This window comes from Mauremys reevesii, linkage group 3, assembly GCF_016161935.1.
Source record: "Mauremys reevesii isolate NIE-2019 linkage group 3, ASM1616193v1, whole genome shotgun sequence".
Classification (NCBI taxonomy): Eukaryota; Metazoa; Chordata; order Testudines; family Geoemydidae; genus Mauremys; species Mauremys reevesii.
In genome coordinates, this window is record NC_052625.1 from 177,390,459 (window position 1) to 177,407,188 (window position 16,730).

Sequence of the window (16,730 nt, forward strand, 5' to 3'; positions counted from 1 at the left end):
CCTTACAAGACCCTGGTATTTTTTGGTAGTCAGCACTGTATCAACTTTGCACATTAATTCCTTGTATGTCATAACAGCCAGCTCTTCCATAAGGTTCAATTAAATCATAGCCATACCTTCAGCCCATCAAAGTTTTCATTACTTCCTTCAAAAATTAGAAAACCTAATGAATTCTATTTGCTAGGTATAATCTTTTTCCTTGTGGAATCCATGCTGACTATGAATAATTGGATCACAAGGTTTAAGCAGTCTCTTCTCCATTCTGTCTCAGTTTTCCCAGTATCTTTCCTGTAGCGATGTATCTTTTCATACTACTTAGCTAGATGAGGAAAGAGCATACTTAGAAGTTGCTATATTGAGGGTATTTTTAAAAATGCAGTCCTTGTTGTTGGTCAGACATTTCTGGAATACGCTAGACTTCAACTGTGATTAGGACAGAACCATACAGTTTATAACATTCCTCATATCATTTGATTCTTGCTAGATCACCATTAACATTAGCTTCTCCCCAATTCTCCTGCACCTCCTTGTCTTATTTTTTGTGTCATTTAGTTCACAATCCTGGAACACATCTTCCCTGGTTGTAGATTGTATAAGCCTTTGGAAATTAAGTTTTCAAACATTTCGATTTTGTGATCACCTGTTCAGGTCTGATCCTGATCTTCTGTAGTAATTCTCTTTTCTCCCCTGGGAAATTTCTGTCTGTTTCTGCCATCTGTTCCCCATCTCTCTTTCTGAACATGGAGGCAAAGAGACAAAGCTTTTAGCAACATTTACCTCTTCTCAAATCACTCTCACAGGCCCAATGGTTCCTTTTAGTTGCCTCTTGTTCCACATGCACTGACAGCAAATGTTACTAATTCATTAAAAAGTGAACAAAGGTGTGAAAAAGGCATCAGATTATCAACTTTATCCATCCCCAGCATAGTTGGCATCTATTTATTTCATTTCAACCTCTTATGCACTTTTCCTTTCATTCTTCATCTGTCTTTAACATTTATTTAAATACTTTTTAAATTTCTTTCTGCACTGCAGTGTGGTCTAACATTAGGACCATTAGAATGGGAGTCATGTTTTCTGGTTTCTATTACAACCTTTTTCCTCTGACTTGCTGTGTGACCTTGGCTACCTCACCAAAAAAAAAAAAAAATCCCATTGTGCCTCAGTTTACCCACCTGTGACATGAATGCTGTCAGTTTAATTGACTACTAAAGCTGCTTATAGTCATCATATAAAAGGTATTATATAAATGCGAAGTATTCTTATTTCTATTCCATACTTACTATTTTAAGCTGGTATTTCACATACATTTATTAATTGCTTCATGTTTACCTCTGGGTTAAATGTGTCTCTTATGAGAAATTGGATAGCAAGATCCGTACTCACAATGAATAGTTAACATATACGTTTAAGAAAACCTTAGTTTATTCGTGGACACTTTCCACTTCCCCATATGTCTTTCCCCTCATTGTATTGCTTCATGAAACCACCGGGATTTGGTGGGGGTGGGGAAACTGCTAAAAAGAAACTGGAGTGTTAAGATATTTTGTAATTAAGGTACTACAGAGCCTAGAATTCATAGATTTTTGTTCATTTTTTAGTGCTTCAATAAACGTGTTTGAATTAAACATCCGTTCAAAGTGTTATCAACATTGTGAGAATGCAGGAAAACCAGAAAAAGGAGCAGGATCTAAATAAAAGTGGAGCTGATTAAGTTTATTTTGCCTGACAAAGCTGAGGGAAATACATAGTAAGCAAGCAAAGATAAGTTATTAAAATTAACATTATTTAAAAATCTAATAAATTACCTATAGCTGTGGTCAATTTTAATTTAAAAAATAATATTTTTATCCTGATAGACTGACAAAGTCAATCTACTCCAATTTCAGCTTGACACAGTCTCATTAACATGCGTGAAGATGAAGGAAGCTTAATGTTTCTTTTAACAAAACCTATCTTCCCCGCCCCCCAAAACCCAAACAGGCAGTTCCTTTAGAAACTTAATTTGATCATTAACTACTGACACCTGAAATCTCAGACACACATCCTTATGGCCTTTGTGTTACAGGAAGCAATGTGCTAAAGCCTTTTACTTTTTGAGCCCTATCCACATTCCTCACACACCCAAAGCACTCCTTGACATCACCTGGGGCTTGGGGTATTCATGGAATGCAGGATCAGACCCAAGTGTAAGGATGCAGACTGGCACCTTGTCATCAGAGTTGTTGCTCAATCGATTGCTTCTCCTTAACATTTCAGAGTTTGCTAGTGGGATTGACATATCTTACTCCTACTTTATTCTTGATTATATACACTTATGTATCTCCTCAACTGGGAGAATTCCCCCTACCAGCTGAGCCTGTAATGAAATAAGAGTTTAAAACAGGAATCCGTGGTCCCTTGCACTTCACATCCATGCAAAGGTGTAAGGGGTGGTGAGTGTAAGAATCCCACTTATATCCTTTCATGGACTACCCGCTGCCCTGCGCTGACAGCCTGAGCTGTCAGCCCCCGGGGGGGGGGGTACAGCTGTCAGCCCCCCACACTGCCTCACTTAAGTCAGTGCAAGTGCTCCTAGTGAGGACGCGCACCACCAGCAGAAGGAGGGTAGCGCAGACATGAAAAATCGCAGTAATTACCATGGTGGCTGTACATCGACCTAACATAGGTGGACTTAATTTCATAGTGTAGACAAGGCCTTAGGTTTGGATACATGTGGAGAAGGGGTAAATGGAGACTCCATGCCTGATACTCCCCACCCCTGAGCAGATGAAAGGAGATGGGGAATGGAGGGAGCCATGGCTCAGGCCCAATACACCAACCAGGAGAGCTGAGCTGAGCTGGCATAGGAATTTTGGAGGGGCAGCGGGCTGGGATGGGGAGTAGTAGTATGCTGCTACTATAGGCCAGGAGAAAATTACTACCATTTTGGAGCAAGAGGGTAGCAGAGAGGGACTTGGAGCTCCATAAGGCACAATTCCTTTCCTGAGATGTTCCTAGGGCAGCACAGCAACATGCCACCCCTTGCTACAGGCGGTGGCCTAGGGTATGTCTACACAGCAGCTGGGAATTGTGATTCTCAGCTTGGGTAGACATGAAAGTGCTAGCCCTGCTTGAGCTAGCACATTAAAAATAACAGTGTGGCCACAGCAGCATGAGTGGCCATTCATGCTAGTCACCTGAGTAAGCCCCAGCCAAGGCCCTATGTACATATTTAGGCAGCTAGCCTGTCCCATCACCTGTGCCCCATGGCTATTTTTAGCATGCTAGTTCCAGCAGAGCTAGCACATGAATGTCTATCCAAGCTAGCAATTACACCTCCCAGCTGCTGTGTAGGAATACCCCTAGAAACAACATTAAGCGCTATGATATTTTACCCACCCCATCACTCCTGAAATGTATGTAGAATACTTCTGCCCTTTATTTAGGTCTGGAAGCCTAACTACTCTCTATCCCTTCAGTGACAGTCCTCTCCAGGCAGTCCATGCCACTTAGTAGATTGTTTCACCTCTTGATTTTTGGCTTCTCTGCTAGGTTTCAGTTACCACTACAGTGTGTAAATCCCCTCTGCGTGCATGATTCCAATTCCCTTATTTTGTTTGAGGTACCTTAGAAGTGTCTTCAAAGTGACTTTTGTGTTATTTTCTGGGATTTCCTGTCTGTTTCCTGAAGGGGTTTTCCCCATGTAACATTCTCTTTTTCTTCTCTCTAGATCGCCATGTAAGTTTCACTGCTCATCACTATTTCCCCCCTGTTTATGTGTGTCTTCTTCCCTTTCTGCCTCCTCCTTGCAGTCTCACTGCCTTCCCCTTCTCAAGATCCAGTAGTTTAAGACACTCTCTCATATAGCTCTGACTCTTCTCCGCCCATATTTCACAGAAGATGAAGGAAAAATAGCACTCACTCAATCATCAGCCCACAGGCACCCACAGATAAGCATATTTAGTATCAGCAAACATCAGCATTGCTGCAGGAGTTCTCCTAGCACATGCAATGAAACCACCACACTTCAGGCTCTTACATCTGCTTGAGACGGGTGCTATTTCTCAGTTGCTGAGTGGAACAGAGCTTGCCTGGTCTGGATTCAGACCTTAGTTTCCTTTCTTCCCCAATTAATCAGACTTCACTGATGGGTGTTCTCAATATTTCTCCCTTTTTCAGGTGCCTGGTTTAATCAATACAAAATTCAAAACAACAGATCTTCCACTCAGTCTTCTTAGGTGGCTCACCACTCATGGTACAGATTCTTAGCCCTGTGCCCGCTTCAGGCATTCCCCCTAACAGACTCAATCTCCTATCAGCCTTCCTAGCTGGCTCCTGCTCCCTGAAGGCTGTACTTCCCAGGCACTCTGCTGCCTAAGAGTAAAGGACAGTCACTGTATGGAACAGTTTGCACAACCCTCTTAACCCTTTCAGTGTTTCCTTGAGCTCAGGCTGCCCTTTATATCTCCCAGCAGACCTGGTTCAGCATCACATGAGCCCATCATGTGGCCCAGGTGGACTCATTTCCTTCACCTGGAGAACCTGTCTACACCTGAACCCCAAGCCTCTGAAGGTATGTCTACACTGTAACCAGGGGCGGCTCTAGGCACCAGCAAAACAAGCTGGTGCCTAGGGCGGCCAAATCTAGGGGGCGGCAGGCTGCGCCGGCGGACCTGCCGCAGTCATGCCTGCGGGAGGTCCACCGGAGCCCCGGGACTACCGGACCTGCCGCAGGCATGACTGCGGAGGCGCTGTCCGCGGCTCGGCTGGACCTCCCGCAGGCATGACTGCGGCAGCTCAAGCGGAGCCGCGGGATCCGCGAACCGTCCGCAGCCGCGGGGGGTCCAGCCGGGCCACGCGGGACCAGCGGACCCTCTGCAGTCACGCCCGCGGGAGGTACACTGCTCCCGCATGACTGCTTGGGGCGGCCAAAACTGTAGAGCCGCCCCTGACTGTAACTAGGAGTGAGCCTCCTAGCCTAGGCACTCAGATTTGTGCTGGCAGGGCTCAAGCTAGCACACTAAAAATAGCAGTGTGAACACTGCAGTTCAGGTTGGATCTTGGGTTCTCAAGCCCACCAACATCCTAGGCTGCAACGCCTGAGCTCCAGCTTGAAGTTTAACATCCACACTGCTGTTTTTTAGCTCGAGCCCCACCAGCACAAGTCTGTCTTCCTGGGCTGGGAGGCTCACATCTAGCAGTAATGTAGACATACCCTTAAAGAGACAGCTCCTCTTGTGATACTGAGCAATAGTCAGACCACAAACTGCCTTCATAGATAGTTTTAGATGGATAAAAGAAAAGGGAATCCCTAAGCAGATATCTGAAATCCAAATTCAAAATGCCTGTGCACAGCAACCCAAGGTAACCCTCAGTCAATATTTTAGCCTTGATCCCGCTCCCATTGATGACAAATAGCAAAACTCCCAGTGACTTCAGTAAGACAAAGAGTAGACCCTATTTTTCTCACTTGGATTTTTATGCTCTTGAGTGATATGAGTAAACAGTGGCAAGTCTTCCCAGAAAGCCTGGTATCAGGGCCACTTTGAAAAAAAATAAATCGTGAAATCAGTTCTCCAAATTCTTGAAAGAGCCTTCTGGCAAGTAAGAATTCATACATTAATGATAAAAAGAAAAAAAGGGTAACAACACTCCCTTAATTTGTGGCTCTTGGAGGAGAAGAATTATTGTGAAGTTAGTTTGAGTTTGCTATATTATTAATATTTAATAATTCAACACCGTCACCACCACTTTCTCAATGCCCTGCCTAAAATGCAACTGTCATCTCAACTTGGGCTTGTGCAATAATGTGACTGTTTGCCTTGTATGTATCTAGCCCGACCTTGACACTTCTTACCTCAAAACCGAACACGCATACACATTTTTGTGCAGAATTTTGCACACCTGAATACAAAGGAAGCTGTGCTGCAATGTGGTATCCCTGGGTTGACGCTGCTTTTCTTGCTGGAGTTTAACGAGCAATGTCATCACAAACAATCCTGCCTCCTCCCACTCATGCTAGCGTGTTTAATTTTGATGTGGAGAAAAATGAGAGAATTCTGGTTTACTTTTCGCTTGAAGCCCAGGTCAACATAATAATAGACCTTAAAAGCTGTACGGTGTGTTATGAGTCCATAGCACTTTACGGACATTTTGGGGCAAAGTTTCAACGAGTTGCCAATTATCGTGAGTCTCATGATACTTGGTGGTTTTCTTTAAGCCCCAGCTCCTCAAGCCAGTCTCAGCTTTCAGTCAAAATATGTAAATTTCTAGCCCTCATGGTTGCAGAGAAAAACCTGAAAACAAGAAATGTCATGAATTTTTGAAGTCACTCATGATTTTTAACATTTGGGGATGGTAAGACTGCATCTTCCTACCTTTCATTTTTGCATGTCGTTTTGCACAGATCAACAACTGCACACATGTTTTTGGGGTGCTAACACCCATGCACCCAGGTAGTAGCTTCTGTAGATGTAAATGTTGTCACCTGTGTACACGGATGTGGATGCTCCTAGACAATGAGTGCAGGATGAGTTTTGTTCATACAGAGTTGCATGTGTACAAATGGATGTTCATTTTTTTGAAAATTTGACCCTTAATATTAAATCTGGGGAGGCCGCAAGCAGGTTTCAGGGGGTCCCTCAAAATAAATCAGAGAGCAGGGCCAGCGTTAGACTCACTGAGGACCAGGGCAGAAAGCTGAATCCCAAGCCCTGCTGCCCTCAGTTGAAGCCGAAGCCCAAACAACTTCGCTTCGCAGGGCCCCCTGTGGTACGAGGCCCTGGGCAATTGCTCTGCTTGCTACCGCTGATGCCAGCACTGGCTTTTAATCTACTTTGGGGAGAGGATGAGAGAGAATAAACTCTATATGACAGATGTTAGTCACTGCTTAATGCACTGCTGGAAAGTGCTCTGATACTCCGGTGATGAGGGCAGTATAAGAATCCATATAGAATAAAATGTGAAGACAATGAAATATGGGAAACAACTAATGCAAAACAAACTAATCTTTAAGCTTGTATCCTCTCTCTGGGTCTCCCAGTGCATCTGTGGTTGACTCTCAGAGAGTAAACTTCATGTGGCAGGAAGTGCCTTTATATTTGTGTGCCATGCAGCTCCAAGCACATTAACAGCACCTAGCAACAATACAAAGTGTGCTGATGGCAGGGTCCCCTCAGGAGAAGATGATGGAGGAATGTAAGGGAGACTGGGCACTATGTTCTAGTAAAGTGTAGCATAGGCGCTGACTCCATTGGTGCTCCAGGGCTGGAGCACCCACAGAAAAAAAATTAGTGGGTGCTTAGCACCCAGTGTCAGCCAAGCTCTCCCCGTCCCCCCAGTGCCTCCTGCCCACCAAAGGTCTCACCGATCAGTTGTTCCGTGGCATGCAGGAGGTGCTGGGAGGGAGGGGAAGGAGCGGGGAAGGGGTTTGCTCAGAGGAAGGGGTGAGAAGAGGTGGGGCGGCACTGGGACCTTGGGGGAAGGGGTGGAGTGGGGGTGGGGCCTGGGACTGTGTGGGGGTTGAGCACTCCCGGGGAAAATTGGAAGCCAGCACCTCTGAAGTGTAGCACAGCAGCCACACTCCCCCAGTCCTCCTACTTCAGGCACAGTGTCTCCCTGAGCAACTTCTGGTTCAGCACGGCTCTGCACCACCCCTAGTATAGAGCCTGTGGGTTAACAGCACAATAGAACCTTTTTTATTTTTCAAAATTTCCCAGGAAAACTGTTGGAGTTTTTTGTTGAAAAAAAAAAGGGAAAAAAAATTGGTTTTCAATAACCATTTTCAGTTTTCAAAACCCATTCTCAGTTTAAAATTACAGCTTTCAATAATTAAAAACCAAAAAGATGTGGCTACTGGATTTTCATTGAAGGAAAGAGAAAAATTAAACCAAATTGAAATTTTGGGGCAAAATTTTCATCCAAAAAAAATGTTTAAAAGAAAAAAATATTAAGTAGCGCAATTATTTGGTCTCAGGGATTGTTCCATTTTCAGGAAAAAAGGTGATTTCTCAATTACCTGCAGTGCATTGGCATTCTGGAAATCTGGGCTCCAAGGTCCTTCTACCAATGCAGGAGTGCCACTGGCCCTTAGACTAGAAAGCATAAGAAGGAACCACTGTGAATTTACCGTCACATTCAGATTCCCTGTATGGGGAGCACAGGCACCGGTTTCTCGCTGTACCCAAAAGATACATGATGCCTTAGATAGGGAAGTAATGAGCCTGACCTGTAGTTCTGCCTGCCCACCAGCTCCAAAGCAGCCCAAAGGCACTACAGCAGCAGGCTCTATGCATCCAGGGATCCTCTCAGGGCAGCCTAAGATCACTTTGGCACAAAGCTGCCTTATTAATAATTAATTAATAATATTATTATTATTTTAATACCTAGCTCTTGTATAGAACTTTTTATTAGTATATCTCACAGAGAAGTAAGTATCATGATCATCCCATTTTACAGATGGGGAAACCATGGCACAGAGTCTTGTCAAAGGTAAGGCCAATGCCAGAACCAGGAATAGAATCCAGAGCTAGTCGAGTCCTCTATCCAGTAGGCTACATTATCTCCCAAATGCACTGGAGGATCTAGTCCACTATATTTACTTTAGTGGAGTTATTCCTCATTCAGCTCTCTATATGTGTAATCAGAATGTTGCCTCATGTGTCCTTTTGATTGGCTGCAGGACGAAATACCCTCCTAACTGTTCATCCTACAATGAAATGCATTCGCCGTCCTACTCATACTCTACACTCTACACCAGTGTCAGACAAAATATAAGGTTAAAAATTAAAGAACAAATGACTAAATTAAGTAAAAACTAATAGCACCCTTCAATAAAAAGAAAACATATTTGTGATTATGGAGTTTTGCTGGACATATTTTTAGGATAACATCTTATTTCTACAATCTAGTTAAAATAAATGGTTAGGGTAATCAGTGCAATGGTTTCAACAGTCAAGTACATTAGCATAATCGCTCATAAAGCACTTATAGTTTATAAATGCATTAACAGCTACAAATTAAAGGAGAAACATATGTTTTTAAAGCATCTGCATGATTTTTTTTTCCCATCTGAAAACTTAGGCACTGTCAGCTTCTGCGATATGTACAGACCTGATCTTGCAACCCTTACTCAGCTGAGTACCCCTTAGTAATGAACACAATCCCATTGTGATCAGTGGGACTGTTCATGGGAGTAGCTTTTATTTGCACGGAGAAAGGTTTGCAGAATCAGGTCCTAAGTCTTTTTGTAATTGTTTGACTTTATGATTTATTGAGATTTTATATTATTTTATTATTTTTTCAACTGTTTGGTAGATTAAAGGGTTTGCAGTTTCAGAGTACCTTGGTGAGGGATAATATATAAATACAAGGATTATAGACTTGATTGTTCCATTTAGCCTGGCATTGGTGGGATGCACAGCTGCATTCACCAGAGGGAACAGGAGGGGGCACTCTAATGCAAAGAGGCAGAACAGCTTTTAGGGTACACTGGGGGCGTGCACCACGCTCACTCCTCCTTCTTCCCAACCCTTGCAGTCTATTGGTGGAGAGTGTGTGCAGAGCCATGGCTCCACCTACTTTCATCCCCTCCTTGCCCTCCAGATGGAGCAGTGGTACAGTTACACTAGTTTCTGCTAGTGCTGCAGTTTCAATATGGGTGACTGTGCACCACTGTGTATAGCACAAAACCTCCTGAATACACTGTATTTTATCCCAAATCTGCACTGATACTGCACCTTTCCTGTGAATTAACATAGCACTGGGCCAAATTCACTCCTAGTGTAACTCTATGTTAATAGAGTTACACTTGTTCATTTAATTTATCTTACTAACCTGCTGGTCAAGCACTGTAATTTGCTAATAAGGAGACTAACAGTGAAAGTCCAAGAGCTCTGACTCAATCCCTTAGTAAAGTCAGAGTTATTTTCACTTCAGTTTAGAGACAACCCAATCACTACTTACATACAGAGACATTCAAAATACTTCCCCAGTTCTCAGAAAAAAATAGTCGAAAGTCTTAAACCATCTGAACTGAAAAAAGAGGAAACCTCAATGTGAACAGCTATTATTATTTCTTCTCACATTTAGCTGCAGCTTAATGCATGAGCTGTATATATAACTAATGCAACACCCACCCAAGCAAAAAATACTTGCATGAGAAATTAAAGGCACGCCTCGTCAGAATTTACCCTCTTTTTTAAAGTCCCCTACATATGCTTTTGTTGCTATGATAAATTAGCCCATTCCATCACAGATGATTCTGGCATTTTAAATTGTAAGTATCATAGGTCTTACATAGATAATATCTTTACTTCTTTCTTATATCCACTGACAGGATGCAAAATCAGAAACCACCATAAGCCCAGTACAGTAAAAACAAAATATAAGACAGTAAAGGGTAAAAGTTTGAAGATTGGTCTACATTTGCACACACACATAAATGCACCCAGGCTGGCAGTATTAAACACTGTTCACTTTCAAACACCTGCACATGCATTTCCAATAGTCTGACACCTGCAGATAGTGTTAGAATTTCATCTGCTTTGTACAAGAGGAAATACCAGAAATCTGAGATTTCCCCTGGGGGTTGAAGTTGGTGGGTGGGGTCATTTGGTCTCTTCTGCTTTTGCCCTTCAACTCCTAACTGTTCTCAGCCTCAGCCTTGAAATTGATTCAAATAGTGGATGTAGCTAACCTCTGAATCAATCCAAACTTTAAAAATCTTTAAGTGGACACAGGTAGATTTCACCTGGTAAAGGAGAACAGAAAATAAGCATTGACCTCTTTCAATCATTCATTGGTTAGGCCTCAGCTGGAGTACTGTGTCCAATTTTGGTCACCAATGTATAGAAAGGATGTAGAGAAACTGGAAAGGATACAGAGGCGAGCGACAAAGATGATCACAGGGATGGAATGCAAGCCATCTGAGCAAAGGCTGAAGGAACTGGGTATGCTTAGTTTGGAAAAGAGGAAAATAAGGGGGAATATGATAGTGGTCTTCTGATACTTGAAAGTCTTCCATTAAAGAGATGGAGAAAAGTTGTTCTCTTTGCCGCAGAGGGCAGGACAAGGGACAATGGGATCAAACTACAGTATAGCTGATTTAGACTAAAAACTTCCTAATTGTATGAAGAGTAGGACAATGGAAGGGAGGTTGTGGAAGCTTCTTCACAGGAGGTTTTCAAAAGGAGTGAATTCAAGCAGTGAATTCAAGGTTCAACAGAATTGTTTTGCCCAGCTCTAATCAACCTTCCAAAGGAAAATTAACTCCCTCTAATCTAATTTTATGAGAATGTCATTTGACCATACAGTATTCCTGGGACAGGAAAGCTACATTTTCTTGCAGCATCCCACATCATTGTACATATGATACAAATAGGAACTAGAAACTGTATCTAAATGTCTACAATTAAAACAGATAGCTACTACTACAGCTATTTAGCTCCATCAGTTTATTGGACTGAGAGTATCATGACACCCTTGTATACTTTTTTTTTAAATCTAGAAAGCCCTATATGGTTTGGGTCTGGCTACATTTGCGGCCACCTTTCTTCTTATGCACCTTCCTTGCAGTTCAGGGCATATGGTGTGTTGCTAGCAATCCTCAGTTTTGAACTCTGGGGTGGGGCTGGAGGCAGAGCATTCTCAGTGCAGTGTCCTTTGGTAAACCATATTCCCTGTTGGCCTGTTACCACCTAAAGCCCTGATCCCATAGATTTATGCATGTGTTTTAATTTCACACATGTGAGGAATCCCATTGAAGTCAATGGGACTATTCTCATAAATCTGCAGGATTAGAGCCTGAGTTTGCTGACTTTCAGGACAAATTGCAAGCCCACTCCATGTTCTCAGCCTGTTGAGCCTCTCTCCTGAGCTGGAAGAGGTTTATTTTAATTTAAGTTGATTTTTCTACCTATGTTACATTAGTGACTCGGGGAAGATTTTAAACTGTGTAAATGTGCCTAGAGATTGTGATGGGTGTGTATTTTAGAAATCCCAAAATAAAATAATGAAATTCAGCCAAATACTTAATTACCAACATGTGCATCTGTTGTCAAACCATACGCTAAATGAGCGGCATTGCTCATTAGTTCTGCTTTCAGTAACTACAGTACCAGCATGTGTGTCATCACTACCAAGAGTTTTTGAAGTCTGAATCATCTCCGGAAGGGACTGATTCTGTCACTAGCAGTGCCACTGTTAGCTAGAAGGTTGATGGTCTAGCAGGTGTTTCCTCCACTTCTCTAAACCTTGACAGGTTCTGGCGCAGCGTCCATATTCTCTGCAGAGTAAAAACAATACATCACCCATGGCTCACATAGACATGGAACGCTGTGCTGATAATTCAGGTACTTGGTACAGTTGTTCCTAGTCCTTCTGTTACCTAGGATACTGATTAATTATCTCTCTCTGTAAGTTTTGAAGTTATCCTGTCCAATCTTATTTATAGGACTATTCAACAAAACTTTTGCTGTAGTAAAACAGAAAGGGAATTGTGACCTACCCTGGAAAAATGTTCCCACTATTTCTCTAACCTGCTCCCGACCCAAAAGTATATCTGAAGTCTACTTGTGAAGTCATTCAACAAGAAATATTTTTACATCATTATTGGGCATTTAATGTTCTGAAATGAACTTGGAGAATGAGTATGCTCCATCTGCAGCACTCAAATTAAAGCTCAGTTTCTGGAGAAAATGAACACAGCTATGTTAAAAGAGAAATAATGAATTCTAGGTCAAAAGGAAAATTTGTGAAGAAAAGTTTTTGTTCTCTCCATTGGAAAGAGCCCCAAATATGGTTCACACAGTGAAGAACACCAAAGTGTTCTCTAAAAGAGCTGTATATAGCAATGCTGATATCACAGTGGTTTGAGCATTGGCCTGCTAAACCCAGGGTTGTAAGTTCAATCCTTGAGGGGGCCACTTTAAGGTCTGGGGCAAAATCAGTACTTGGTCCTGCTAGTGAAGGCAGGGGGCTGTACTTGGTGACCTTTCAAGGTCCCTTCCAGCTCTATGAGATCAGTATATCTCCATGTATAACCTCTCCAGCCTGGGTACCATGTATACCATTTCCTACAAGTCAAGAGGCCACAATCAGTACTTAGGGATGCATTCTCTGTCCATTTTGCTTTCAGGCACTGCAAAGGGAGCAAAACAGTCACCCACGCGTCTCCTCGGGGGACTCCCAGAGGTAGGGGAATCCCCAGTGGGTGTACAGCCAGCATAGCCAATTTCTATGCCATGCTTTCCTTCCTATCCCTCCCTGCACTGGTGGTTGAGGGGAGCGTTTGGAGCATACTTCACTCTGGTTATTCTCAGCTGGTGTACAGTCTCTAGAGAACCAGATTGTTGCCATCTGATGCAAGCTAGGAGCAGCCCAGGAGCTGCTGTAACCCTGTAGAAGGACTGAGGAAGAGAACCAGGGAGCCATAACTGGTTGTTGGTTCTCCTTTTTTCACCCCATCTTGGGCTGCCCTGCATGGCTGTGGGGGGGAGCTGTCCTTTGTTAGGTGGTCAGGCACAGCCTGTCAAACTCCAATCTTACTCTTCTACGCCTCCCACAGCTAGGCAGGGAAGTAGGCAATACAGCAGCCAGAACAACACTCTCTGCCTACCCTGCCATGCAGCAGTTGCCCTGCAGGGGAGCTACTGAGCCACTACAGCAAGGAAGGGACAACCTCTTCTCAGCGAGCTCTTGGCTGGCACGAGAGCTGCCCCTGAGGCTACAGGGGCGATAGTTGAGAAGAGAGTGCTCCTACCTCCTCTGCACAGTGAAGTGGCCCAGCCAAACTCCACAGTTTAGAAACTGCAGGCCATGATTCAAGGACACATTTTCAATTCATAATCAAAGACGTTTTCTAACACAATGGAACCTCCAGGAGCCATACGGTAGAGCCTCAGTAGCCACATTTGACCTCCAGGACCACAAGTATTGAGGTTATCTCATCTAGCTCTTTCTATATGGAGTAATAACATGTTCCAGTGCCCCCCACTAAGCTGTCTCCTTCCTTCCTTCCATCTGCGGTATGAAATCTTGGCTACGTTAAATGCCCCTTTTCTGTTTGTTTGATATGTACATAGGTCAACAGCATCAGCATACATCTTGCCAAATGTACCATCGGACCAAATGTCATAGACACCCATTCATGGTATGTCAATGCTGTGCTTTTACTTCCCCCAATCATGAAAAACCTCCTGCACCACCAGCAACAAGTAACTGTTTCACTGGTGAGGTTATCTTCCCCGACTGTCTCATGTGATGACCCCCTTCTTGGATGACATACCCAGAACTGACTGAACCAGCGACTCCAGAGCTAAAAGCATAAGCGGCTACTGTTTGAGCTAAAGGGCCCAAGACTCCATAGCTGGAGGCTGTAACAACTCATATTCTTTGGGGATCAGGCACAGAGTGGGACGGGTGGGTTACACTAACGTGACCATGTTTAATAGATTCTCTACAGTCTTCTCCTCGACACTACTTTCTGAGTGTCCCTATCTTTTCACAATGTGTCAAATCTTTCTCCTCACTTCCCAACTCCAATATCCTCCTAAGTTGCTCTTCTCTCTCCTCTAGACCATTCTTAGACTTTCCAATTATTTTTGGAAACATTTGTGAAGTTTATCTGAAGCGTGACAAGCTTTTTTGGAAGTGGGGGGAGAAGGAGAAGGAGGAATGAACCGCTCACGCAGCCAGCTTTGGCAAGCTTGGGCAGCTCTAGCTGAACTTGTAAGACATCTGCCAAGAACGAAGTCTAAATAAGAAGGCCAGAACCATCTTTTAACATTATTTATATTAATACTTTTGGAATACTCACACGCAGACTTAAAACTCATTTAAAAACAAGACAAAATAAAGGAACATAGGTATGAAATTGCATGATCTACGCCAGAGTTACATTCAGCACTGTGATAGGTAAGTGGCTAAATCACAGTGAGGGTCTAACACAGTTTATACCCAGTGCATCTGTCCTCAAAACAAGACCGCGACCATCTCTGGCCTCTGAACAGGAGTATGTGGGGCAGGGGCAGGGAGCCTTCTCCATCTTGTTCTCCCCTACAGGGGCCAGGTGCAATCAGAGTCTCTGCTTCTGAAGAAAAACAGACTGTTCCCTCTCTGCACCTCAGAGGGAGAATCACCTCAAGGAGGATGGGGATGAGGGAAGGCCCTGCTCCACTCCCATCGCTTCCCTCCCTTACTGTTCTGTTCAGCCGGACAGCCCCAGATAAGGAAGAAGTCTGCACATTTTCCCTGCATGCTGAGAAGCAAAATGCAGAGCCACACCATCCCCAGCACATGCCCGTGACTTAACACCATGATCAAGCACCATGTGCTCTTAATATTTTCACCTTATGCCCCTTAAACCTGATTCTCATCTGTGGTGATTAAACATTTCCCATGCATTTGTTGGACCATAGCCTTCAAAACGACACACCCTGAAGAACACGCTGAGAATCAAAGCTGAATAAGTTCTTGACACCCTTCGTTCACTACCCCTTCTCAGAGGTCAAAGGTTGTTCCAGCTCTCTGCGACAGCCTACATGAAATTCCCAAACAGTCTAAAACCCCTGGTTTATAGTAAAATAAGATTTACCCAGAATAGAGAAAAACAAAATACATTGAGATAATTGATTTAGGTTTGCACACTTTAAAAGGGAATCCAGGTAGGCACCATTTGGGTGAGTTACAATGCAGATATTCCTAGAGAATGCCTTCTCTCTGTTTCCATATCCATTCACGACTGCATATGCTGCCTTGGACAAAGAGCTTTGATTTCTGTTTTTTCCCAATCCCACCTTCTGTTCTTTTTTTCTAGCCTCATGACCAAGCAGTTGCCGATTAGTTGTCCTACCTGGAGATGTCAAATTGAGGCCAACTTTGCCTCACATTCTAATTCCTCTTAATTCTATTCTCTCTTCTTTTATGCCTTTGTAGTCTATGTGGAACACAGGGCTTTCATCACTGCCTTCCATCTTTGCTGGTCTTCTACTGTAGTCTTCGCTTCTCCCCAGGTCATTTTGATAGTTTTCTGTTTTCTTTCTACTGTGCCTTTCCATGTTATCCCTGGTCTACCTCATCACCTCTTGCTCTGGGGGTTCTAGTCCAACACCTGTCTTATGTTATTCAGGTCTTTCCTTCATGTACATCCCAGCCATCTCCATTTTCATTTTGTAATTTCCTATCTTTTCTGTTTCTCTTTTGTCCTCCTCCAGAGTTCTTCATTTGTAATTTTTTTCTGGCCATCTGACATTGAGAATTTGTCTAAGGCAGCTGTTTATGAAAACTTGGAGTTTAGATAGAAAGGAATAAGTCTCCAAGTTTAGTGCCTGTAGAAGGGCTCAGCCAAGGCTCATCCCTCCGTGGGGCTGTGGGGTATCCCACCGCCTCGCACTAGATCGCTCTGGGCCCAAGCCCTGGGTCAGGGTGGGCCAGTAAACGAACAGTCGGGGGCTCGGGCCCTTAAGCAGGGGTTGAGCCAATAGTTCAATACAAGCCCAGGCCCTAGGTCAGGGCGGGACAGCAAACACACAGTCAGGAGCTCCGGCTTCTGAGTATCTGGTGCGAGGGGGAGACTGCCACCCATGAGTGGGGTGACAGGGGGAACGCAGGCCCACCCACTCCACTGCGTCCCAGCCCGGGGCCCTAGCAGCAGCAGAAGACTCGCTGCTGCATCAGTGGGGATCCTGACTGCAACACACTGACATGGGTTCTGGCTGAGCTGCAGCCAGGCCAGGGTCGGCTGCCCCCGG

The 16,730-nt window shown here is 43.9% G+C and overlaps 1 long non-coding RNA gene across 3 annotated transcripts in view; it reads right to left on the reverse strand.

Annotated features, from left to right (window-relative positions):
• Window positions 1-682: 682 nt before the first annotated feature.
• LOC120401957 overlaps window positions 683-16,730 on the reverse strand; it is a 76,683-nt gene continuing 60,635 nt past the window's right edge. For 2 of the 3 annotated variants that reach the window (XR_005596869.1, XR_005596868.1), the window contains exon 5: window positions 683-734. This is a non-coding gene — a long non-coding RNA (uncharacterized LOC120401957). Of the gene's footprint in view, window positions 735-12,121; window positions 12,266-16,730 lie in introns of those variants that run through there. The other variant, XR_005596870.1, reaches the window with a different exon arrangement.